The sequence below is a fragment of the Mastomys coucha genome, unplaced genomic scaffold (genome assembly GCF_008632895.1).
Source record: "Mastomys coucha isolate ucsf_1 unplaced genomic scaffold, UCSF_Mcou_1 pScaffold1, whole genome shotgun sequence".
In the NCBI taxonomy this organism is placed as follows: Eukaryota; Metazoa; Chordata; class Mammalia; order Rodentia; family Muridae; genus Mastomys; species Mastomys coucha.
Window position 1 is genome coordinate 27,497,381 of NW_022196891.1, and position 25,148 is coordinate 27,522,528.

The window sequence follows — 25,148 nt, forward strand, 5'->3', positions numbered from 1 at the left end:
TACGATGCTGCTACAGAAGCAGCCATGGTAGTGAGGGAGTCTCAACTCCTAAAACCACTGACAGATGCCTACAGGCTAGAAAAACAGACCACACTTCTCTCTGTGCTCATCCATCCCTGCTCCAGAGCACAGAGACAACAGCGGATGCGTGTCCACTTAATTACTCATAAAGAGATAACGGAGCATGCCCCTGCCTCTGCTAGAGCAAAGCTCAATGAGGATGGCAGATGAGCCTCCCTAGAAATGGATCTCAACATAACAGCAGTCACAGATCCTCCACGCCTCAGAAGGCAGACAGACAGATGATGCACACGGAAGGACTGCAGCAGCCCTATGTGCTAGTACTTGTTCTTCATACATTCCCCCCGGGGGTAAAAACCAATTCTCTCCTTGTTACTGAATTTTATAACTATGATACAGGCTAAATCTCTACCCAAAGTAACACTGGCAATGAAGAATCCTAATACCAAAAGCCATAAACACCCTCGTCACACTGCCCAGAAGTGACCTCCACTGAGGGTGACTCTCCCTGCCGTGCCCTGCAAGCTCTAAAACCACCAGAAAGGCAGTTGCAAAGGACTGAGGCTCAACCAAAGGTCACACTGTAAATGACAAACTTTTCAGAGTTGCAACACAGGATGGATGAATGCTAACTGAATCCTAGCACAGGTCACTGACCCAACACAAAAATGACTGGAGGTGGTTCAGAGAAACAGAAACAGTGATGGCCAAGTTAAAACAGCTGCTCCAACTCTCACAGAGAGGACCTATGAAAAGGGCCAATAACTGCCCAGGGCTGGCAAAACTTTCACATTTGAACAAACTCCTAGACTTCAAGAGATTTGGAAAACAAGTTCACACTCAGGACTGCAAGAATTCTTATTGGGAGAAAGCTGGACATACCTACCTCAGATCCAACAGTGGTCCTACCAAGGCCTTTCTTTCAGCACCTCGATGGCAGAAAGCCTACTAGCACCCAGATGTCTACAAGTAAGGAGCTGGTGAAGAGGTGAAATACTATCAGTGGGCCGTCACCATGAGAACAGGGTGTTATCACTGGGAGAGCACACCAGGATCCAGGTGATGCCCTGGCTGTGTTCAATGTCCTCATCTTACATGAAACTGCATTCACACTTCATGAGTAACTTTCCAAGAAAGCACAGTCCTCAAGACAAGATGCAAACACACTCGACGGTAATTTAGGATTGTTATAAACGGGGAGTATTACAAGCAACAGTTTTCTTTTCTATATCTCTTCTCTATATCACACCACAAGGTGTAAATGAGAGAGAGAGAGAGAAAGAGAGAGAGGAAGAGGGGAAGGGAGAGGGAGAGGGAGGAGAGGGAGAGGGAAAGGGAGGGAGAGGGAGAGGGAGAGCGGTTGGGGGAGGGGAGAGGGAGAGGGATTGGGGGAGGGTAGAGGGAGGGGGAGGGAGAGGGAGAGGGAGGGGAGAGGGAGGAGAGGAGGAGGGAAAGGGAGACGGAGAGGGGGAAGGAGAGGGAGAGGGAGAGGGAGGGAGAAGACAAAGTATTATGACCTCGCGGATGCCTAAGTTCTGCTTAGAGGAATATTTTTAGTTGACAGTGCCGGCTGGAGAGATGGATCGGTGTTTAAGTGCACTAGCCTTAAGGCTAGAGGACCTGGGTTCAGTTCCCAGTACCTACATGATGGCTCACAGATATCTGGGAATTCAGCATCTTCTTCTGGCCTTTATAGGTATTGCATATACATTGTGCACAGACATAGATTCAGAAAAATATTCATTTACATAAAATAAAAATAAAATCTCAACAACAACCACAACAAAGAATTAATAAGCCCTACAAAAAAGTACAGATTCCCCCAGAGGCTCAGAGTATTTGAATACTTGGTCCCCAGCTGGTGCTGCTTCTAAAAAACGAAATCAGAGTTTGGAAGGAACCTTCAGAATGTGCAGCCTTGCTAGAGGAAGTTTATCACTTAAGGTGGGCTCTGAGGGCCTTCAGTCTCCCCCATTTCCTTCTCCTGCCTCCTCTGTGCCCACAGAAATGTGATCAGCCAGGTTCCTACCCCTGCAGGCACAGCATGCCTTCCTACCATTATGGACTCTAGCCCTCTGGAATCATAAGCCAAAATAAGCTCTTTAAGTTGCTTTTGATCATATTATTTATTACAGAAGAATAGTACCCTAGTCTAGTTAGGAGATGAAAGCCTAGGAACAGATGTTCTTTCTGTTCCGATAGATGATATGACCTAGAGACAATTTTCATTTATACTCAAACTATCCTGTGCCGGTTACACCTCAGACAAGACAATAAATATTGCTATATTTAGATCTAAGAGCCCCAGAGGATTCAATCTTTTTTTTAAAGATTTTATTTATTATTAAACACGAGTATACTGTAGCTGTCCTCAGACACTCCAGAAGAGGGCATCAGATCTCATGACAGATGGTTGTGAGCCACCATGTGGTTGCTAAGATTTGAACTCAGGACCTTCTTCGGAAGAGCAGTTGGTGCTCTTAACCACTGAGCCATCTCTCCAGCCCCAGAGGATTCAATCTATTGCTGGCTCCACTTACAAAGATGGCAACTGAGGCCCAATGAAGCCACTTGCCCAAAGCCAACCAGGAAGTAAATGATAAATCTAAGAGTCAGTCACACTCCAACATTCAAGTTCTTTGGTATACGTTTGATGACAGTGGTTTGGTTTTTCCATGAGTTTTAAGGAGCCTGAGCATCAAATATTTCCTCCCAATGCCCCTCACCCATCCTGGTCATCTTCCACTTGCTTGTTAATCTTACTTCAACTTGACTCTGGCTAGAGTCGGCTGACAGGAGGGAACCCAATGAGAAAATGCCTCCATAAGACTGTGCTGTAGGCAGGCCTGAAGGGCATTTTCTTAACAGGTGATTAGTGAGGGAGGGTCCAGTCCACTGTGGGTGGGGCTGTTCCTAGGCTGGGTTCTGTAGAAAGCAAAACTGAACAAGCCATGGGGAGCAAGCCAGTAAGCAGCAACCCTCCATGGCCTCTGCATCAGCTCCTGCCTCCAGGTTCCTGTCCATATGAGTTCCTGCCCTAGCTTCCTTTGATGATGAACAGTGATGTGAAAGCATAAAAAATAAACCCTTCCCTCCCCAACTTTGGTTTTGGTCAGGACATTTTATCACAGCAATAGAAACCTTAAGACACTGTCCCTGCAGTGTTCCTAGGCCTTTGCAGTTCCTCATTATCTCTCTCTCACACACACACACACACACACACACACACACACACACACACACACAGAGCTGCTCCATTTCTGAGGTCCAGTACAAAACTTGATGTAGAGGAGTGAGTGGCAATGGACACCAATTAACTGATTAAATGGACAGACTGCATCAGCCAGAGCTTCCAGTAAGTCACAAGGCATCGTTCCCAGAAATCAAGGCAAAGCCTGCTGGAAAGGAGACACGCCAAACTCTTTAAGCTGACCTTGGGCTAAAGTTCAAGGGACAGGAAGAAAAATGACCACTTTTTTCAGTATTTAGTAGGCGAGACTTGTAAGAACCAGCAGAGATCTTTTTAATTACAGAAGGAGGTCAAGAGCTCAGTCAATTCGCCCTGCCGCAACAACGGTCAGGTTTTGATTCCAATGGTGAAACACAGCAGCATCTTCTGGACTCCATTTTAGCCGAATAAAGTTCATGGCACCCAAACCTAAACAGGTCTGAAGGGGAAGGGAAGAGAGAGTAGGAGAGGGGAGGAGGGGATAAGATAAAGTAGCCCCTACAAACTGAGAGTCAACACTTGGGGATTTGTGAGCACTCAATGGCAACAGCTCTAATGCTGGGTCAAAAGAAAAGAAAAGAGAACCAGCAGGTAGAAGTTGTCTGTAAAGCACACGGGAGAACGGCTGAGAGGGAGACATGGCCCAGATGCAGGACAGAGCTCAAGTCCCCGAACATAAGAATACACATGGCAGAGACCTTAACTTCTGTTCTAATGGGGCACTTGGTAATGTCTTGTCTCACCTTACTCAGACACCATCCCTCACCCAGCTGAAGACATAAGCAAAGGTGCTGCCACTCTTCGCTGACGGCCCAGGGAAGATGTGAAGCTTAAACATAGATACTCCCTAGTAAAAGCAATAACAAGGACATGACATGAGAGAAAGCAACCTTGTTCAAATTCAGAGGGGGAGAGGGAATGGGGAGACCTGCAGTTTAGGCCAATATTTGGACCAATATTTGGATGTTGAGAGAAAGCTGCAATGGGAAGAAACCTCAAAGGGAATCTGCCTGAAAAGATACAGCCGAGCCTCAACAGATGAATTCTAACACAATAACCCAGGAGGGAGGAGGCAGGAGGCCCTGCCACAAGGGTCACTTTTACTTGCCTGATGCAACTGTCATCTCCAGGCTTCTGACTCTGTCTGCTAACTGAGAGCTTCTAGCCTCTGTACAATCTAATCTAGGCCTAGAATGTTTTCAGCCTCTGAGTAAGCTCACCCTCTCTAGCTCTTTCTATACTCTAACTGGCTGGTTCAACTCAGCTGTTTTGGCTCAAAATGGCTTCTCTCAGTCCCTTCTGAACTGCTCTGCATGACCTCATATAAACTTTGGCAACATGTTCTAATCTACTGGCTCCTTCTCATTACCTATCTTTACCTGTGTCTACATTGTTCCCTCTCTGCATTCTGTCCCAGTAAAGCTGCCCTCTCTCTTCTCTCTGCACTGGTCTCTTAAGTAGAATACCTGTCCTCTCTCTTCTCAGGAGAATTGGAAATATCTTATTCTGTCATATCTTTCTCTGATTTGTCACTTTGTCTGGCACTCAATTAGACATCACTTTCAAATATGAGTGCTTCCTTCTACAAACCAACTTCACCTTCATGGTGTGAACTAAGGGTGTGTGTGTGGGTGGGTGTATTCCAGCCAGAGGGATTAAAGGTGTGTGAGAAGGGTGAGCCACACCACAACTAGAAACAGGTTTTTTCAGTAAATAATACAATCTCAGGGTTCATAGTCTGATCAACTATCCTGCAATATTTCCCCTTTTTTGTCTAGGCTAACACTAGTACACAGTTTAACTCTTTACAATGGAAACAATTACCAATCCCACAAACAATCTGAAGGCCCGTGAGGATCTGTTGATGGGACGATCTCCCTCACTACAGTCCTGATCATCTGTCGTCAGCGAATGCTCATCGCAGATCAAGGTTTGCCATCTGCCACTCTGATGAACGACTGTCCTTCAGCTGGTGTGTTGGAGCTGTCCCCACGCAGAGGACCTGCTTTCTGTGTTGTCTGCTGTCTTTCTGTGTCTCTTCCCTCCTTGAGTCATGCCTTTTATGCGGGAGTTTCCATTACTCCGATTGGATCTTTATCAATATTGATAGAATCAATAGTCTTTCATAGGCAAAACCTCTTCCCCCAATTAACACACTCCCTGAGTTCCACTTTGATGTTAAGACATCTTTAAAGTACTCAGGTGGATCTAACTCAGCAGTTGTTTTGTATAATCCAGTGTCTTTCGGCTGGTCTTATTTCCGCTTTCTATTTACCAAGGTACAGTTAGATCTTTACAAGTCCACACATAAACTAGACATTTAGGCACTTGCATTCCATGCCCAGCTCCACACCAGGGAGCTGGGCAGGCTTCATGCCAGTGAGCGGGCTCCACAGCAGAGAGCCAGGCTTCTTACCCACTGTCAATGGGCTGTGTGTATCTCAAGCCTCAATTTTACTAGGTACCACAGCGTCACAATTAAGCACTTCTTGTTCTTTTGCATCTCCTGTCTTTTGTCTCTCAGGCTTTTGTACTACCATAGCTAGTTTTTCTTGTTTTAGAGCTATTTTTCCTCTTGGGAAAATAAATATAAGATTGCAATTGAAAGTAGGGAGGGGTTTTACTCTGGTGGTCACAATTGCAATGAGTACTGTGCTGACATTTTCAAGTGACATTTCTATCCCCCCCGACTCCTACCCTTGCTCTCAAGGGACCTGAAATGCAGGTTCCCATTCTTTTTTCATGCAAGAAGAGTCTGTGTAGAGAATTAAGATTGTCTTTTGAGATGGCTGTGATGCGCTCAGGTTTCGCTCTCTCCTTCGTTACTGTTCGACTCCTGAGTTTCTGGAGTCTCTCCCGGCATACAGCCCAACTTGAAGAACAGAGGACTGGAGCGGATCCCAGGCTAACGTCTCCTCTGTGGCCCTCTGTCAGGTGTCTCCTGTCCTCTGCAGTGTTCTCAGATGTCTACTGCCTTCTCCAACATTAGTGCTTTTCTTCTTCTCCGAGCAAGTTGGATTTTTCTTCCAACCAAGTTGAATGCCAGATGTAAAATGTATCTTTTATTCACTGGAAAGATAAAAACAAAACCCTGCCCCAACTCTAACTCTTTGGGATTCTTTTTTTGGCAGTCTTTGGCAGAATATCTTTCCTAGGGCAAAATGGTTTTTTGCAACAGAAAAGTATCCTTTCAATTGTAATTTTAAAAAATTATTTTGAAACTAAATATACCATAGTGGATAAATATACCTATATTCTCCTTTCTCTTTACATATATTTTTTTCAAGGTTTTAGTGTATTTATTTTTAGATCACAAAGGACATTCACTTTAAATTTCAGCCTGCCTTTTGCAAGTGGCTTTTAAATTTAAATCACTGTAATTCTTATGTGCCTGCCTCTGCCTCCCAAGTGCTGGGATTAAAGGTGTGAACCACTACCACTTGGATATGTATTCCTTAAACATGGTATGTGATTTCTCTAGTGTGCAAACATACTAATTAGGAGCTGGACCTGAGTTTTGTCCCAGGGTGGTGGGATTAAAGGCACACACTACCTTGTTCATTGGAACTCTGGAATTTAGAAAACAACTTCTAGTGTTCTGCCTGTTTCTGCTGGGTTAAAGGCATGAGCTACCACTGCCCTGCTCAAATATTTTGTTAGCTCCAAATCACCTAACAGAAATTTAGAAAACAAGTTTGAACTGTAGTTAACCCTTTGAACTACTTAAAACACCCTAAATGTCTTACCTGTGGCTTTAAATACTAAACAACAAAAATATTCTTTTTATTTAAGAAGAAAACTCAAAAGCTGAGATCCAAGATGGTGTGGGCCACATGGCAACCTACAGTCTGACATTCTAACATGGAGTTAGGGCACACATCAGTAAGGAAATATTATCATTTGAAAATATTATTATTTTTTAAAAGATTTATTTATTTATTTTATGTGCATGAGTACACTGTAGCTGCACATCATGTGGCTGCTGGGAATTGCATAATACACTGTAGCTGTCTTCAGACGCACCAGAAGAGGGCATCAGATGGCATTACAGGTGGTTGTGAGCCACCATGGGGTTGCTAGGATCCAAACTCAGGACCTTCGGAAGAGGAGTCAGTGTGCTCTTACCCACTGAGCCATCTCGCCAGCCCAGTATTATTATTTTTTATTTTTATTTTTTCATGCCTGATCAAATGAAAGGCATTTGTTAGTCTTTATAAGTTAGTTTGGACTGAATGACCAAGCTGTTTGATGAACTATTGACTTTCCTTATTTAGGAGGTCTCTTCTGTTTGAGTCTAAACTTATCAATTTTGATGGTATCCACAGCTTTTCTTCTCTTGTGGAAACAAAGACAAAAACCTCTTCCCTAATGCAACACATATCCCAGTTTCCATTTGAGGTCCACGCATCTTTAAAATACACAGGCTGATTTAATTCAGTTTTTTTCGACTGTTCGATGTCTCTCCACAGCTCTTGTGTCCTGCTTATGGACAACCTGGACCTGATAATGCCTTTTAATATTTTTCTCAGAAACATTCTTTATTTTATGGTTTGTTTCTGAGGTTGAAGGAATGTTAATCTGTGTCTCCCACTGCTGCAACAAATCCTGTCCCATAAAGCCATGGCTGTATTAGCCACATGTGGCTTTAATTTTCCTACATGTCCCTCTGGCTCTATACACTAGACCCAGCTTGCACTTTGTTTCACCTGAGATAAAGTTCCAATCCCTAGAAGCTTACCTTCTGAAGAGGCCAATCTGGATGCCAAGGTTTGAAATTATTGTTACATCTGCTCCTGTGTCTACTTAGCCTTCGGTTTCAATGCCATTTACTTGTATTTTTAGCTTTGGTCTCTGATCATTTATAGCAGCTTGTCAAAATATTTGTTTTCTGGTCTCTCCTGAATTTTTTATCTACTGAAACTCTTCTGATCTTGATTATATCCAGAGCGGTGCTGTATTCAAAAACAGGCACTAAATCTTTTAATTGTTCTATGGATGAGTTTCCCCAATGCTGACAGGGAATGGCTGAATGGAATTTGTATTGGGGCCTTTGGGAGCCCCCTAGGGCATTTCCCAATGGCAAAGGTTTACCCTGACTATCTCTTGTTGACTTGCATTCCTTAGTCCAGTGCTGGGCTATACCACACCTTCTGCATACTCTAAAAGTCTGAGCCCTTCTTTTTGAATTTATTATATTTGGATAATATAATAAATTAAATTATATTATTTCCAGAAACACCTGGCCTTTTCAAATGACTTTGCTTTTCACAATTAAAACATCTGCCATTTTGATTTTCCTTTAAACTTTTAGGAATTACTTCCCCTACCAGAGTAGCATTATAAATGTGAGCTCTAGTACCACCTGTATTTCTAATCACAGGGAAAGCGAGGTTCTGAAAGATGGGTCCCAAGACATAAAAGCTGCTAACAAGTCAGGCAGGGCAGAGGAGGTGTCGGCCTCTGCACATGAACTAGACGCTGCAGCCAAAGTCAAAAAGGATCAGGGAGGAAGTGCCCCATGCTGGGGACAGAAGCAAAGAAGTGGGGGTGGGGGATGTCCACTGCTGCTCTAACCATCTGTTCTAGCATGAAGGCTGGATGGCAGACTAGAACCCGCTGAACATGGGAAAGAAAGCCAGCCACAATCAAAGGTGCTAACAGTGCACCACTATGAGGGTGCGGAGTCTCACTGCTTGTCTAAAGGGAAAGAACTGATGGACTGTTTTACATGTGCCATCTCGAGTAAAGCTCTGGGGCAGATCATCAGCTAGATCTTCACCATCCAGCCTGGGCTCCCCAAGAAACCACGGCCAGTGATGCGCATTGCTTTTCTCAAAGAGTTATTCAGTTAAGCTTAGGCCCCCGTCGGTAGTGCTATTTTAGGAGGTTGAGACCTGACTGGAGAAGGCAGGTCACTAAAGGTAAGTCCTTGGGTGGAGTCTCTCACCAGCTCCCCATCTTGCAAGTCTCCACAAACAGCTCTCTTTTACCATGTTCCTCCAAGCACATGGGGCCAAGTGACTATGGACTGCACTCTCTGAACCGTGAGCGGTTATAAACCCTTCCTCAGATGGTTTTTGCTAAGGTGTTTGGTCACAACAAAGCAAAGCTAAAAACACTGGTGTTACTCACAACAGGTGTCTTCTCCCACCATTGACTAAGTCAATGGCTTGTCCGTTCTTTGATTCCAAGTCGTAAGTCCCCAATCCATGGCACTTGAGAGGTAGTCCATAAAAATCTGCTGGCTGACTCAGAGGATCCACCCCAGGATAAAAACAAGGAATGCCATCCTTGGCTTTTTCTAACTTTTCTTTTTAAAGATTTATTTATTTTCTATTTATTATAAGTACACTGTAGCTGTCTTCAGACACACCAGAGGAGGGGGTCAGATCTCATTATGGGTGGTTGTGAGCCACCATGTGGTTGATGGGATTTGAACTCAGGACCTTCGGAAGAGCAATCCATGCTGTCACCCGCTGAGCCATCTCACCAGCCCCCTTTTCTAACATTTTACCACTGAGCTGACTGAAGAGATCATCAAAAACAAGCTTATCAACCTGCAAGTGCTGAAAGAGCAAATAGAATTCTAGGCAACAGGGTTTTTGGTTCTGTTTTTGCTTTCAGACGTAGTAGGAGAAAACATGAGACAAAAATCTCCTCCCAAAGTCCTGTTAGAATTTCCAGGATCACTCCAGCAGAGGGGGGAGGAAGCCCGTCACAGGAGTCAGCTCCAGACACCAGGGAGTGAAGGCTCTGTGTACCTAGTGTGGACCCAGCCAGTCTGCCACCATCTGGCAGTGGCCTGAAGGAGGTCCTACTGTCAGGCCTCCAGTTCCCTTCCACACAGAATGTAGCTACCTCAGGGAGGTGTTAATAAAACTGTGCTTAGATCTCTTCCAGTAAACTTACTTGTTGTTGGTTTCTGTTATTAAGCTACTTCTAAGAAAAATGAAGGGTGTAAAGAATTGTGACTAAAGGTGTAGTTCTGAAGTTAATTCAAATACCAACTTCAACCTTGCCTGGCCTTAACCAATGACTTCATTTTCTCAATCTACACTACCCTCAGCCACTTAATGCAGACAGTGATAGTATCTAAATATGTATCAAATATGTATCAAAATATGCCATGGGTTTCTCAGTTGGAGACAAGGAAGAAACAGAAGCACAAACCTTCTCAGATGGCCTGCGACCAGTAACTGACTGTAAAAAGATCTGTCACAGCCCCCAATACGACCACATACAGTGACCGGAGCTCACACCGACGTTTGTACTCCACACAATTACTCAATGCTAATACGCCATGGCAGCTGAAACCTGAGCTGTGCTGCCCAGGGCTGGTTATTTCATCTGTAGTTGGTGAAACTCATGAACATTGGAAAGTGAAGACTACACAAAACACGTAACTTGGAAGTATGCACACTAGAGACCCATAGTGATTCACTTTAGGAAAAGCAACAGCTTGGACCTGTTTTCAAACTAGGTTGACCCTCCCCCATCAAGATCACTTTATTCTCCTTCCTGATCGATCGGCAAGAACAAATGACTCCAGTTCCAGCTCTCCATGATAATCTCCAAGGGGAACGTTGCTCCACAAACCTAACAGAGACCTGTCCTCTGGAAACTGAAGGAGAAACAAAACTTTAGAATATGGATTGCTTCATGGATGTGCATGTCCTATGCAGGGGCTGTGCCAGTCTTCTCTGTGTAGTTCCATCTTTAGTGAGTGTGGCACCACCAAACTAGACTGATGCTTGTCCCCAAGGCACCCTTGGCAAAAATGTTCATTATCACTTATTTGGGGGGCACACTGCAACTGTGTCTATTCAGTAAGGCCATACCGTTGCTCCTTCCTACAAAGCACAGGACAACATCAACTTCTACCCTACCCCCACTCTCCCTAACCCCCACAAGAATGCATCCAGTCAATAATGTCACAGCTAAGAAAGGCTGATATAAACCAGGGTCCTGATAAAGCTAATTTCAGCAGTAGCTTTTTCATCAGCTAGAAGTGAGGAGGATTAAATGAGACAACAGTGAACAGAATATGTGCAGCTCCTGTTTTCGGCATCGAAGTTCCACGTGACATCTCGCTGGGTACCTTACCAGCGTCAGTCGGACGGGCAGCACTGTGATGAACAGTAACTCATCTGGCACGGATGGCCCAGCGCTACCCACGTTCTGCACGGCACACACCAGAACCACATGCAGAGTGCCGCTGCCCAGTTCTAGGTCACACTGTGAACACTGTGCTCCTTCTCAGAAGAGAATAACCAGACTGCGGCAGATCCGAGGACCACAGCACAAGAGAAATAGTCCAAAACACTAGAGCAACAGGCCTGAAGAGACAGCCCTCGAGAGGGAGTCAAGAGCTCAGAGCAGAAGACATTCTCCTTTTCTCAGTGGCAGCAAGCAGGTCAACAATGATAAAGTCTTATAAGACTGCCACTCCCCTCTTCCTGAAAAGGTTGGGCAGGCTCCAAGGAGAGCCCACTGTCTTGAGGAGAGTGGGCTCGCCCTAATCTCGGACTGTCAGAAGACAGGGCAGCAGCAGCAGCCTCCAGCAGCCAAGCAACCACATGCCAGTTACGTCCCTGGGAGAAATGAAAACACCAGGCTCACAGAAAAAGACCTGTGCAGGAAGCACTTGGCGCTTTAGTCCTCCGTTTTCAAAACTGGAACCAACACAAACACCCATCCATAGGAGAAAAGAAGCAAATGATCGTGCCCACACAATGGACCAGGACTCAGCACAGGGAGGAACAGACCGCCCACACATGCGGATAAACCTCACACCACAGCTCGTGCACACATACGCACAGACACACACATACACGAGTGGCATGGTGTGGGTACGTGTGTGTTTGTGTGCATGTGTCCATCTTGTAGAGAGGTACATATTGGTACGATTGAGAGGGGGCATGGAGGAATTTACTAGAGTAATAAGCTTTTTGCTATAGAGACTGGGGTTGTATATGGAACCCCTGTCGAGTTTCATCAAATTAAGATTTTTGTATCTCATTGCTATTTAATTTTACCACCAAAAAAAAAAGAGCGGCACGCACTAGCAAATACTAGATTCTAGTGCAAATGCAAGCTGAAAGTACAGGGTGAGATGCACTGGTGTCTAACCCACTTTGAAGTGTCCCTGCAAATACTGTTCAGACGGCCAGCTCAGCGTGGAAAGAGTGACAGAACAGTATGGTAAATGGCTAATGGGAGAATTAGGTGTCGGAGCAGACTATATTAACTCGCACATCACGGTAAGACAAAAAGAGAAAGAATAGCCAGGCTCCAGGGCCACACAGGACGAAGAGGCGGCTGGAAGTCACGGGACAAAAGTATACAGGGTGCTCGTTTCAGCCCACAAAAGGGTCACTCAAAGCAAGAGCTGCGAAAGGCCAGGCTGACCCGGTTACATGCAACTCTAGCCAGCACAGAACAAATGTAAGGTTGGTGCTCACACCTTGGATGTCATCAATTCCTGCTCCTATGGGACCAGCTGCATCATGATGTGATGGTCAGAAACAAGTCCCATCCATTCCAGCCTTGGCTGAAGAGATCAGCACGAAGTGCAGGGGTCAGAGCACGTCTGTCCAGCTTTGACAGTCCAATATTTATAACATCTCTAGAAACCACTTTTCTAGATAGAAACCAAATACACAGATGTCAATCAGAGCTTCGTTCATCTCCAGCACTTCTACACAGGCCAAAAGCAGAAGCCTGCCGCTACACCAAGGGCTCTCGAGAGACAGCCTCAAGTCCAAACAGCCTTGGACCACGGATGCTCCACTCTGTAGGTGAGCATAACATCTGAATCAACAAGGAGAAGCCCCCTCCCTTTAGCCCCAGCTTCCTCACTCCACGAGTGAGCACGAGTGTCTGTGTGTGTGTGTGTGTGTGTGTGTGTGTGTGTGTGTGTGTGGTTTCTGGCACAAAGAATATTATGGAAGCCAAAGAGAATTAAAGAAATAAATTTTCTGGATAAAAAAAAAAAAATCACTCATACTTTTCAAAAGTCCAGTTTCAATAATTTTAAGATTACCTTCTCTGTCCCCACCCCTGGCACGAATCATCTAAATCTGGCCCCACAGACAGCATGTGATAGACTTTGCTGAGAGACCAAAGAATATGCTAGAAAGCAGAGCTAGCTGCTGACTTAAGCGCTACAATTAGCTTACTGAGAAACTACAGACAAGTTACTTTTACCGTTTTTCTTCCTCATGTGATCTAAGACATGCTTGGTGTGAGGAGACCCACAGGGAAAAGCCCAGGACACCAGTGAACCCCTCCTGGCTATCAATGCCTACAACAGCCAAGCTCGCTCTCATCCTCGCCTTAGTGGTTTCCAGAGACCCCGAACCCTCCGGAGCTTCTGGACTCTTAAAGGAAGGAATATACATCTCAAATAAAAATGTCTCACAAAGCAAAACAACTACTCCGAGGCTATGGTGGTTTAAATGAGAAATGTCCCATATAGACTCAGGCATTTCAAAACACAGTTCCCAGATGATGGCACTGTTTGGAGAGATGACAGCCTAGCTGGAGAAGAAAATAGTAACTAGGGATCTTTGAGGGTTTAAAAGCCCCATTTCCAATTTCTCCCCTGCATTTCAAGACACACTCTCTCAGTTCCTACTCCTGTTGACATACCGCTGCTGGCTACCATGCCTCTGGCTGCCATGATGGGCTCTCACCCCTCTGAAAATGTAAGCCAAAACAAACTAAATTAAATTGCCTTTGTTTGGTCATGGTGTTTTATAATGGCAACAAAGTAACTCGTACAGAGGTCAAGACCCCAAAAGAGGAGCCTGAAGAGCCAGGAGGAAGTCCCAAGGAAAACCCCGAGATCCTCATCACACAAAATAGCAGGATATCATCTAGATCTAGATGGGCCACCATGCAAGCAGAGCTCTGACACAAGGCTAGGCCTAAAGGGCCAACAGAGCTACACTGTCAGCTCTTCCCTAATACAAGCACACTGCATTCTGACTCCAACCCTAAGACAGTTAGAGGCACTAGCCAGAAGACGGACAGTCAGCCACTACAGCATTAGGCTCTGCCACTGCCCTGCTTCCTAGCCTTCAGGAGCTTGGCTAAAGAGCTGATACTGCCTGCTACAACCTGGAAAAAGTGAAGATTTCTAAACACATAAGCTCCACAAGGGGGTGAGTTTCCATCATGATGGATTCATCTGGAAAATATCTAAAGGTCTCCCATTAGCAGTGATGATGCCCAGCTGATGGGGGAGTCATCACACTCCTCTCATGTGTTCATGCCTTCTCTACCCCTCAGCTCACCTCTACCTCAGTGAGGAGGTTCCTTTCCTACCAGAGAACAGCCTTGGGAGTCGCAGCTGCTGGTCTTTCCAGATGCCCTGGAGGTTAGGAGTCTGCAGGCACAACCCCAGTTGACAGTAGTGTCTAATTCTGCTGCTTCTCATATCAAAGCTGGCCTCCCTTGTCACCGGGCAAGTAGTTAGGACCAGCATGGGGCCTTTCTCCACAGGGCTTGCCCCTCCCCCATTTCAGTAGCTGGGCCTCTAGTTACATATGAGACCAGAGAACATGCTAAAGAGCTGAAAAATGAAGGACACCCCACTTAGTTCTTGCTGATGACATACTAGCTCCTCTGTAAAAACTCAAATGGGAAAAAGCAGGCTAGAAACAATTAAACCAGTACAACAGAGATAGGAAACCTAGATACGCCCAAATCACCCTGAGGCCTCCCAGCAGGGCCAGCATACAACCCCAGGACACGGCTGACTCCTACTTGTGCCTCAGAATAGATTTCCTTAGAAACAACCACACTATGCCTTTTTAATCCCAGCACCTGGGAGGCAGGTGGATCTGTAAGTTCAAGGCCAGCATCTTCTACAGAGTGAGCTCCAGGACAGCCGGAACTGTTACAAAAAGAAACTCTGTCTCAAAAACAAAAACAAAACAGAAGGAAAAAAGAAGAAATAACAGACTGCCTGCAAGTTACCCAGGAAGAACAATGAAGCCCTCAACTGCCTCTGGAAACCCCCTTGGCCTAGGTCTGTTCCAGGTGATGAATCCACTTAGACCTTCCAGAAATTTCTTGGGGAGCCTGACATCTACGAATCATTCATTCACCTTCAACCAATACCAACAATGCTCAAAAAACAATTCCAATCAGGACTCTGAAAAAATACAAGAAAGGGCTGGAGAGATAGTTCAGTGGTTAAGAACACTGGCTGCTCTTCCACGGGATCTGGGTTAGATTCCCTGCACACTGATGGTAACTCCAGCCCCTGGGGATCTGACACCCTCTTCTGGCCCCCATAGCACCAGGTGTATATGTGGTACTCAGACAAAAACACAGGCAATACATGATGCACATAAAATAGAAAAATGTTTATTTTAATTAAAAAGCACGTTTAAACCTCCACAATCCTTAGTCAATCTATCTCAATTTATTTCACAATTCTGAATTTCATTATGTATATGAAGAGTTAAGTGAGTGCCTTTCTCTTTGGCTGTTCAGAGCCCTTGGGCCAGTGAGGAAGGAGAAAACCTCCAAGTCACCTGCTTCTTCCTAGCAGTTCCTGCAATGGTCAATATAACCGCCTGGCATTGTAGTCAGAGAAGAGTGCACAGAGATAAAAGCAGGCTAAACCTCACCCCTCCCATGGCCAGGATTAGCAAGCAGCTGCCTAAGGACCCCCAACCCCTCCTTTCCCTAATACCAAGAAGCTCTGGGCAGCCTGAGCCTCTAGCAGGAGTGTCTGCCAACTGCTCATTCACCCCCACACTGCAAACTGCACTTCCCAGGCTCGACAGATGTAGCTGCTATTCATTGCTTCCAAGGCAGCACAAAGCTTCCCCAGAAATACAAAGCAAATGGGCTTCGGGCAGAGCCACCTTTAACAGAAGCCACCTGCCGGATCCCTCATCCACCAAAACCCCTCCCGACAGCACACATGCACACATACGTACACATGCACACACACAACAAACACACAGCTTTTTCAAACCTCTGCAACAGGTGTTAGCTCAGGTCAGGTGACTTCCTCTGAGTCACTGGGCTGCTCTCTCAGAAAAGGAGTATTTATTGTTACCTCTCAGGCTACAGGATGCTAATGACAGAAGAGAAAGACACAAAAAAAGACACAGAGAGAGAGAGAGACATAGAGAGAGACAGAAACAAAGACAGAGAGAGAAAGGAACAGAGAGAAGCAAAGAGACAGAGAAAGAAGCAGAGACAGATAGGGAGAAAGACAGAGAAACAGAAAGACAGAGAGACAAAGACCTTTATGTCCAAACCACAAAGTCTAACCCCTTCTGTTACTGAGACCTTTCCCAGCCCTTTAATGTGGCAACACACACTTGCAGAATGTCTCCCACCTATGGAACACTTCAGGATTTGCTTCAGAGCGTGGAAAAAGGAGCAGCCCCTTCCTTCATAGCACTACCTACTTCCTAGATTACAGCTTCCATCACCTGGAGCAAAGAACCGCTTTGCTTAGGGTTCCTTTTCTATGACTTCAGCAAGAGAGAAAGGAGCAGGTGAGTGAATGCGCGCGCGCGCGCGCACACACACACACACACACACACACACACACGCTCGTGTCTTTGCTATCTGGGTCAAGTGGTGATGGCGCTTCTGCAGGGATTACTAAAAACTAGGCAGACAGACAGAATTTATATATCACTCACATCACAGTAGTTTATTTTTATTTTATGCATATGAGTGCTTTGTCTGCATGTTCTATCTGCAAGTACAACACATGAGCGCAATACCCAAGGTGGCCAGAAGGTGTCAGATCCCCTGCAATTGGAGTGTGAGACAGTTGAAAGCTGCCAGAAAATAAACCCAGGTCCTCTGCAAGAGCAACAAGTGACCTTAAGCACTGAGCCAGCTCTCCAGCCCTGAGCCAGCTAGTTCTATTCCCTTATGAAGTCTTCCTGTCTTGACCCTCACTGGCCACCTTACTTTGTCAGAGCACCTGGGTGGCTGCACTCCACATACAGACCTATGGCGGAAGCCATCAACACCACAACCATCCCATGATCTAGGTGAGCTCAGCCACCAGCTCCCCTAATTCCGGCAGAGAAACCTGAATGGAGCAGGAGGAAGACCACAGACCTTGACAGTAAGATTTCCTGGGAACTTCTCACCCAACCGTCCTATTAAGAACAGGTAAGATTAAATAATGGCATGCAGACAGGGACACACACAGGGACACACACTCAGGCACACACAGGGACACACTCAGGTACACACAGGAACACACACTCAGGTACACACACAGGGACACACACTCAGACACACACAGGGACACACACCCAGGCACACACAGGGACACACTCAGGCACACACAGGGACACACACTCAGACATACACAGGGACACACTCAGGCACGCACAGGGACACACACACACAGGGACACACACTCAGACACACACAGGGACACACACTCAGTCACAGGCAGGTCACCACCATTGCTCAAAACCTTCATATTCAAATTACACATCTCAATTTTTCCTTCGAACTTGAAAACAGCATTCCTTACTCCCCCAGGGGAACTATTTACTAAACAGATCCCACTTTGGGCTGGAAACACAGCACTTCTACGTGAACTTTCGGAAAGCAAGCCTCTGGCCACCTCTTTGCCTTCTTGGGGTGCGGACTTTCTACTTTGCTCACAATGAAAGTGACCTTGAAAAATATCTCCTGATTTGTGTGGTTGAGCACAAACAGTTACATGCAAATGTTTGTGCACACACACAAACACACACACACACAAACAAACACACACAGCACTCCCAAATACTACCCACCACACAGGAAACCTCTCACAAGCTAGCTGCTGTTCTCTGAAAGTTCAGACTACTCCTGGCACATGTGTTTCTGAGAACACCTTTGACAAAGCCGCTGGTTGTGGTTAGTGTCTGGGCACCATCAAGAGGCCGGGGAATTCCTCCAGCTCTGTGCATCCTGGAAGGAAGGAAGCCCCGCATTAGTCCTCCCTCCGTCATCTCAGCTGCATCAGAAGAAAACTCATGGGCTATCACCAAGCAGTACTGAAGGAACATTACTGAAAAATAAAATTGCAGGCCTTGAGAAGTGGCCCAGGGGTTAAGAGCACTGGCCACTCTGCCAGAGGTCCTGGGTTGGATTCCCCAGCATCCCTACCTGATGGCTCAAAACCATCTGTAAGCCAATTCCAGGGAATCTAACACCCTCTTCTGGCCTCCACAGGCACAAAGCATGTACTTCCATACACGCAAACACAATACCCAAACACATAATAGTCCTAATAATAATAACAACAACATCACTCAACAACATTAGTCCACCCTGGGAGACACTGGATTTGAGGGGAATGCTGACAGCCTTTCTTCCCCACTCCCGAAGCAGTCTCAGCCCAGAGGACAAAATCAAGGTCCCTGCCAGCTCCTCCTAGCACCCATCCATACCCCTCCCCCTCTACTCTTCTCAAGGCTAGGGAAAATTCTTTGGCTTTACACATTTCTTTGTCACTGTAGCTGGGCTATGTTAACAGTAGCTGCTGCTGAAGCTGGTGCTTAAATACTTGATTTAAAACACTTTATTGTTTAAATCCCAGCTTTACCTCTGAAGCAGCCAGGCCTCTGAAGCCACTTGCTGATTATCAACCGCTAAACACCACCTTTCTCACTGGAGCTGCTGAGCTGCTGGGGGCTGAGGGTGAGGATGCTGGTGTGGGGCAAAAGGCTCCTGCTCTCCTCAGAGCCTCTTCAAAACTCCCAAAAGAACAAAGAGGCAAAAATATGGATCCTCTCCTGCCACATCACTCCACCTTGAGGAGTTCTGGTGACTGGGCCTGCATGTGGGAATACCAAACAGGGAGCACACCACTTGTCCTGTGGAGGTGAGCATCCTGAGAGGAGATGGGGGGTGACAGCAATTCGAGTCTGTGCAACCATGGCAAATGGCCACTGCTCATTACACTACAGTTGGGTTTGCCTGGAATGGTAGAATTTGGACAGGTAAGATGTTGTATGAGTCTGAGAAGATGGACAAAGCCCTAGTAAGAAGAATACAGAGGGATAATCATGTGGAAGGTGTCAGGAGAAAAAGGAGACCTGCATGTGCAGTAGGGAGGGGGACTGCCTGGAAGACTGAGGTGCAAAGAGAGACAGAACCCAACTCTGTGCTGCCAGATTGGGGGCTTTGTGCTTAGGCAGTAGAGGCATCTACTGAACATCTCTAAACAGAAGTCACATTGATGGCTGAGTCCCTCAAGGTGGGCATCCTTGAGAGCATGTGCTAACCACGCAGAGTGACAACAGCAGGAGAGAACACGGAGAGGGGAGAAGTACCTACGGCCATTCCAGCTGGATCCTCCCAGGGATGCAGATCTCTCCTCTCAGCCAGGCCTTACAGCCAAACGGATCCTGGGAATGCCCTTGCATCTCCCTAGAACCCCTGGCTACTGATGCTCCCTGAAAATGTAGCTGCAGTGTGCAAGCCCATCTGCTGAGGCTAGACACAGGCATGGGCTGATGCACTTTGCCATGGGTCTGAGTAAGAGTAAGAGGGCCAAAGGATTTTTACAAGACCAAGAACAAAATTTTTACTCAACAAACAAGAGTTATTACATTATTTTTTTAACACGTAAGGTCTAGTTGAAAAAGAATAGAGCTCCTGTCACTGAAGAATTTAAAAATGGGCTAGACAGATGGGTGGCTGCCAGACTTGGGCAATTCTGACTTGAAAATAGTCTAAAAATACACACTCCTAGTCAGGGAAGGAGATGATACGGAATGATGATGATGATGATGATGATGACATATCTCTTGAAAATGCTATAATATAGCTAGCAAGATGGCTCAGCACATAAAGCACTGTCTGTGCAGGCCTGAAGAGCAAAGCTCAGTCTAGGACCCCATAAAACACTGGAGAACCACCCAGAAAGCTACACCTTCAAATGTTATCCACAAATGAATCCGATGGTCACTTTGGGTTAGGGGCCACAAGGCTAAATGAGTATCTCTCTATGATGGGATGTTATCTGAAACAAACCAATTAAATGTTTTGAAAAGATCCTCTTGTAAAGGATTGGCATCCAGCTGCCCTTCCAAGTCCCCTCCAGGTACAGATGAATCTGGATACAGAATGACTGCATCCAGAGAATGTTCTGTGCTAACAGAATATCCTCTCCTTGTGCTGCATAACCCAGCAGCCAGCAGCCGAACCCTGGGCACTGCAGATGGAGATAGGGTTTATGTCATTTCAATTTAGGTAACTACATCTGAGGGCACGAGAACTGTGCTCATATTGGCCAGAGAGGTTTCTTCAGAATAGGACTTATGTACTCAACTATGGACTCCAGGGGTCAAAACTCTGACCCCATTCCTTCTACTCATCTACAGTCTAAAGACGGGATGATTAAGTCCAACAAAAAAACAGCAAGAGAGGAGAAATCTTATGTTCCCAGGGCTTGAAGTACAAGAAACAAAGATCCTAAACAAAGACTCCCACAAGAGGACTTTGGAACCCTTTTCCTCCCTAGAAAGACAATTCAACAGGGGTTCAATCCAACATCCTACCAGCAAGGAAGAGCCTTAGAGGACCAAAGCTGGGACCTCAAAGCTGGCTTGCACTGGAATTCTGGGGTTGTGTTGAAGTACAGAAAGCTAAGACAAAGAAAATTAATCTGAGCAAAGAAATAAAGGAAGTCAGTTAAGTCCTCGACTTTTCCGAGTCTCACAAAGTTTTCATCATGAAAATATATCATCTCTACCATTTCCAAATACAACTGGACTCCTGCCCAGCTCCAGCCCAGAGGCTAAAATCAAACATGACCAAATTCCACATTGACATGAGTGATTGTTCAAGCTTTGATCTCTCTGCCTCACACACACTGCTTATGAACACAGTCCACATCTATCAAGAAGGTGGTTACTGGAGTTGAGAAACAATGGCTGCTTCGACCTTAATGAAATACCACATGAGCCCAGACGCAGGTGGCATCAGGGCCCACGTGTTCCATTCAAACAGCCTTCACCATCCAAGGAGGGCCGACAACCTTCCGAGAGTGAGCAGGCACGTGGAGAGCACAGACAGAAGCCTTCTCAAGATCCTCAGGCCAAGTCACGGCTACTTTCCTCTCTAGAGACACAGCTGGCCTGCTGCAAGGACGGACTCTCAGAGGAGGAGAAGGGCCGAAAGTGTAGGCAGGAAAGAGAGTCCTAAAAAGACTGCGTGAGAAAAAGACGGGGAGGTGCGGGGAGGTGGAGGCAAACAACGGACAATAAACCATCTAAGACTACACTTTTTTTTTTAAGTTTACTGGAAGATGGGTTTTTTCCTACTTCTCACTCTATAAAAAGAAAAAAGAAAGAAAAATGTTGCAACTTCCTTTTGTCACAGCACATGCTTAGGAAGAAACCAGGCCCAACCCATTGCTTCACTCTCTCAACTGCATTAACGGACGGCCGACCTTCCTTCCGCAGCCCTGCCCTCTGCGCCTCACATGCTGAGATGACAGGGCTGGGCACTCCACCTATATGCCTAGTGGAGGACTCTGAGGCCCAAGGAGGGAGGAAAAATCTCCACTGCTTCAACTCCAGCCCAGCACTCCTAGGGGCTCTCACTCCATCCCAGCTCTTTAGAACAGTCAATTCACCAGAAACATTGTCTCCTTGGTCCAACAAAGAGGAGCAGCCTGCAGTGCCACCCGCTTCCTAGAGACCAGCTGCGGTCCAGAGATTCGCCCGTACCCTCCACAGACTGGATCAGGTGTGTGTCCACGCAGTGTCCTGGGCTGCACCATGAAGAGATCCCACCTGAACCCACCCTGTCGTAGGAAGCCAACCATGTGTCTGTTCCTTCCCTGGCTACCTGTGGTCCTTTCTCTGCCACCTATCTAGCACCTGCTCCCTGACCTTTCCACTGATTCATTAAGAAGCAGAGGAGGATCTAGATTGGAGGGTAGACTAGAGTGGCCATGCTTTTTCTCATTGGTTTTATACACTCTGTATAAAACTGTAAACTCCAAAGACAAGGCCCACAAACCACCCTTATTATTATAGCAATTTGTACAAATAAGCACTCATGAATATTAAAAACAGAACATTGGTTGCTAGGTCACCTATGTTCTGAATTATAACGGGACCATGGAAGAACTCCTCAGAGGCAGAACTGGGAACCCAAAAGGACCAGGCTTTACTTAGGCACTCTCAGAGCCCAGCAAGGTAGTCCATACTGGCTGTCTCAGAGCCCAGGATATCAAAGCAGAAAGACCGGAACTTTGAGGGCAGCTCAAGCTACATAATGAAACCCTGTCTCAAAAAGAAAAGGGAGGGAAAAGGTTGGAGTTAAGCATGCCCATCATCTACTGCTTCCAGCCACGGCCACTCCTTCTGTCTGATATACCCTCTGCTACCAAGTACATTTCAGATTCACCCAGGAGTCACCTCCTCCAGGAAGCTTTTCCTAACCTGCCAATTAAAACTAAAACAGCAGACTGGAGAGATGGCTCAGCGGTTAAGAGTACTCACTGCTCTTCCAAAGGACCTGGCTCAAAACCACCAGTAACTCCAGTCCTTGAGGATCCAACACCCTCTTTATGGGCACCACATGTACATGGTACACGGTCATCTAGGCAGACAAAACGTCCATATGCATAAAAATAAAATTTTTAAAAATTAATATGAACATAAACAATAGAACATCACACAAGAAGAGACAGACAGAGAAACAGTGACTCCTGGCATTTCAGATCCTCCTCCCTTTTTATTTTCTACTCTGTACCCACTAAAATCTGACAAGTTGTATCATTTAATTAGTGTGCTCCATCTTTCCCTACAGGAATACAAGCCCCCTGAAGATAAGATTGGTCTTTGTCTGTTTTATAAGCTGGTATGTCCTCAGAACCTAAAATAATGCTTAGCACTTGGTGTTCAATAACTGCTAATGAGTTAATTGCTCTGAAGATGTTTCTTCTTCTGTAAAAAACTGAGTTACTTTGTGTTCCACTGCAAGGTCTAACAAGCATGATGCAAGGGTGCACAGCATCGGCTGCATTGTCCCATCCACGCACCGAATACCACTGCAAGGTCTAACAAGAGCGTGCACAGCATCGGCTACATTGTCCCATCCACGCACCTAATACCACTGCAAGGTCTAACAAGAGCGTGCACAGCATCAGCTGCATTGTCCCATCCATGCACCGAATACCACTGCAAGGTCTAACAAGAGCGTGCATAGCATCAGCTGCATTGTCCCATCCATCACACCTGCTCGATAAGAACTTGTTATTAATCTAAGAGCCCCTAGAGCAGCTGAGCTTCCCACAGAGGTCTGAGTGACAGAAGGATGGTATGAATCAAAGCCAGCATGTGGCTCTGATGTAGCCAAGGGAGGCTACAAAAGTAGTTCTTGGCACTGCTAATTTTCTTTTTCTTCCTTACATCTTATGGAGGTGGGGGGTAAGGAACACACATGCCACAGCACACATGTGAGGTCTGATGATCAAACTTAGGTCAGGCTTAGCAGGGTACCCAGTGAGCCATCTCACTAAACCTAATTAATTCAGTTATTCTGGATCTGGGGGGATGGGGAAAATGGAAAATTACCCCAAGGCAAACCCTGCTTAGAAATACAGGATCTATCCCACACTGCTAAAACAAGAATACACACACACACACACACACACACACACACACACACACAATACATCTTGAAGCCTCCAACCTCCTTTCATCTCGCAGCCGAGATGCAGACGAGGTGTAAACCCAAGGGATAACAAAGATCACTTTCCCATTCCATGCTAATCCAGACATCTGGGCCCCCTGATGGCCAGTCAGCAGGGAAGACAGGAGGCATCGTGGGGGAAAGCAAACATTTACAAATACTGGGCGAGTGAATAAAAATACTACAGCCAAGAGGAGGATAAAATAACCCTGGCCAGCAACAACAACAACACTGGTTGAGAATGGCTCCCTGGATGCCTCTCTACACTTCTTTCCCAGCATCAAGTCACTTTCCCAGCAATGGTTTGTAGTAACAATGACGGAGAGGCAGGCATTCAGGGCACAAGTGTGGCTAAGTCAAGTCTGAGCTTTCCGATTTACAGAGAAACTGAGGGAAATCCAAACATGGCTTAGGACTTGCTCGGGGTCACAATGGTAGGACTGGAAACCAGGTCTCTTGGGTTCTATCTCCTATGCAAGCTTCAGGACATGGGAGATAAGTGGCCCCATGAGATTGAAAGCTCTGACCTCAGAGCCGGCAGTGTGACGCTCACCGCTGGTCTGTCTTGCGACACACAGGCTTAAGGCCAGCAGACAGAAAATACCGGTTTGCATCTATGTCCCTGCTGTGGGTCTAGAGCTAGCCAAGAACTGTGGGGAAGTTGGCACACTTCACATGTGTGAAGGGAGGGTCTTCTTCACAGAGAAGACAGTGAGGGCCCTTAGAGCAGCAAGAGGGGAGGGCTGGCCATTAACTCTTGTAATTCTCGTGTGAAGAATAAGAATCCCACCAATGGAAACACAAGGTACCTGCTTGAATCAGAAGATCTGAGTAGATGGACGAAGAATCACTCAGAAGATGACCCTGGAGCAGCTGCCAGGAGACAGCAGGGCCTCATACTGACAGCCGAAGGCTTTCCTACGCCCCCAGCTAAATCTCAGAGCCCAGGCAGCACTGTCCCATCTGAGTGTGACCACTAATTTTAATGGGAGCATCAAGTCACTATGCTGAGATAAGAGGATATGGCTGGTGAGAGGGGTCAGTGGATAAAGGTGTCCACTGCCAAACCTGGTGACCTTAGCTCAGCCCAAGGAACAGAGAAAATGGAAGGAAAGACACCACAGGCACACACATGCATGAATATATACTAAGTAAATAAGTGCTTTAGAAATTTAAAAAGGAAAAGATATAAAAA

General features: G+C 46.1%; 1 protein-coding gene and 1 pseudogene across 1 annotated transcript in view; both read right to left on the reverse strand.

Moving 5' to 3' along the window:
- Mapkapk2 (MAPK activated protein kinase 2) overlaps positions 1-25,148 on the reverse strand; it is a 46,749-nt gene that overhangs the window by 11,697 nt on the left and 9,904 nt on the right. The window lies entirely within an intron of this gene.
- On the reverse strand, positions 10,892-10,985 carry LOC116072052 (annotated as a pseudogene).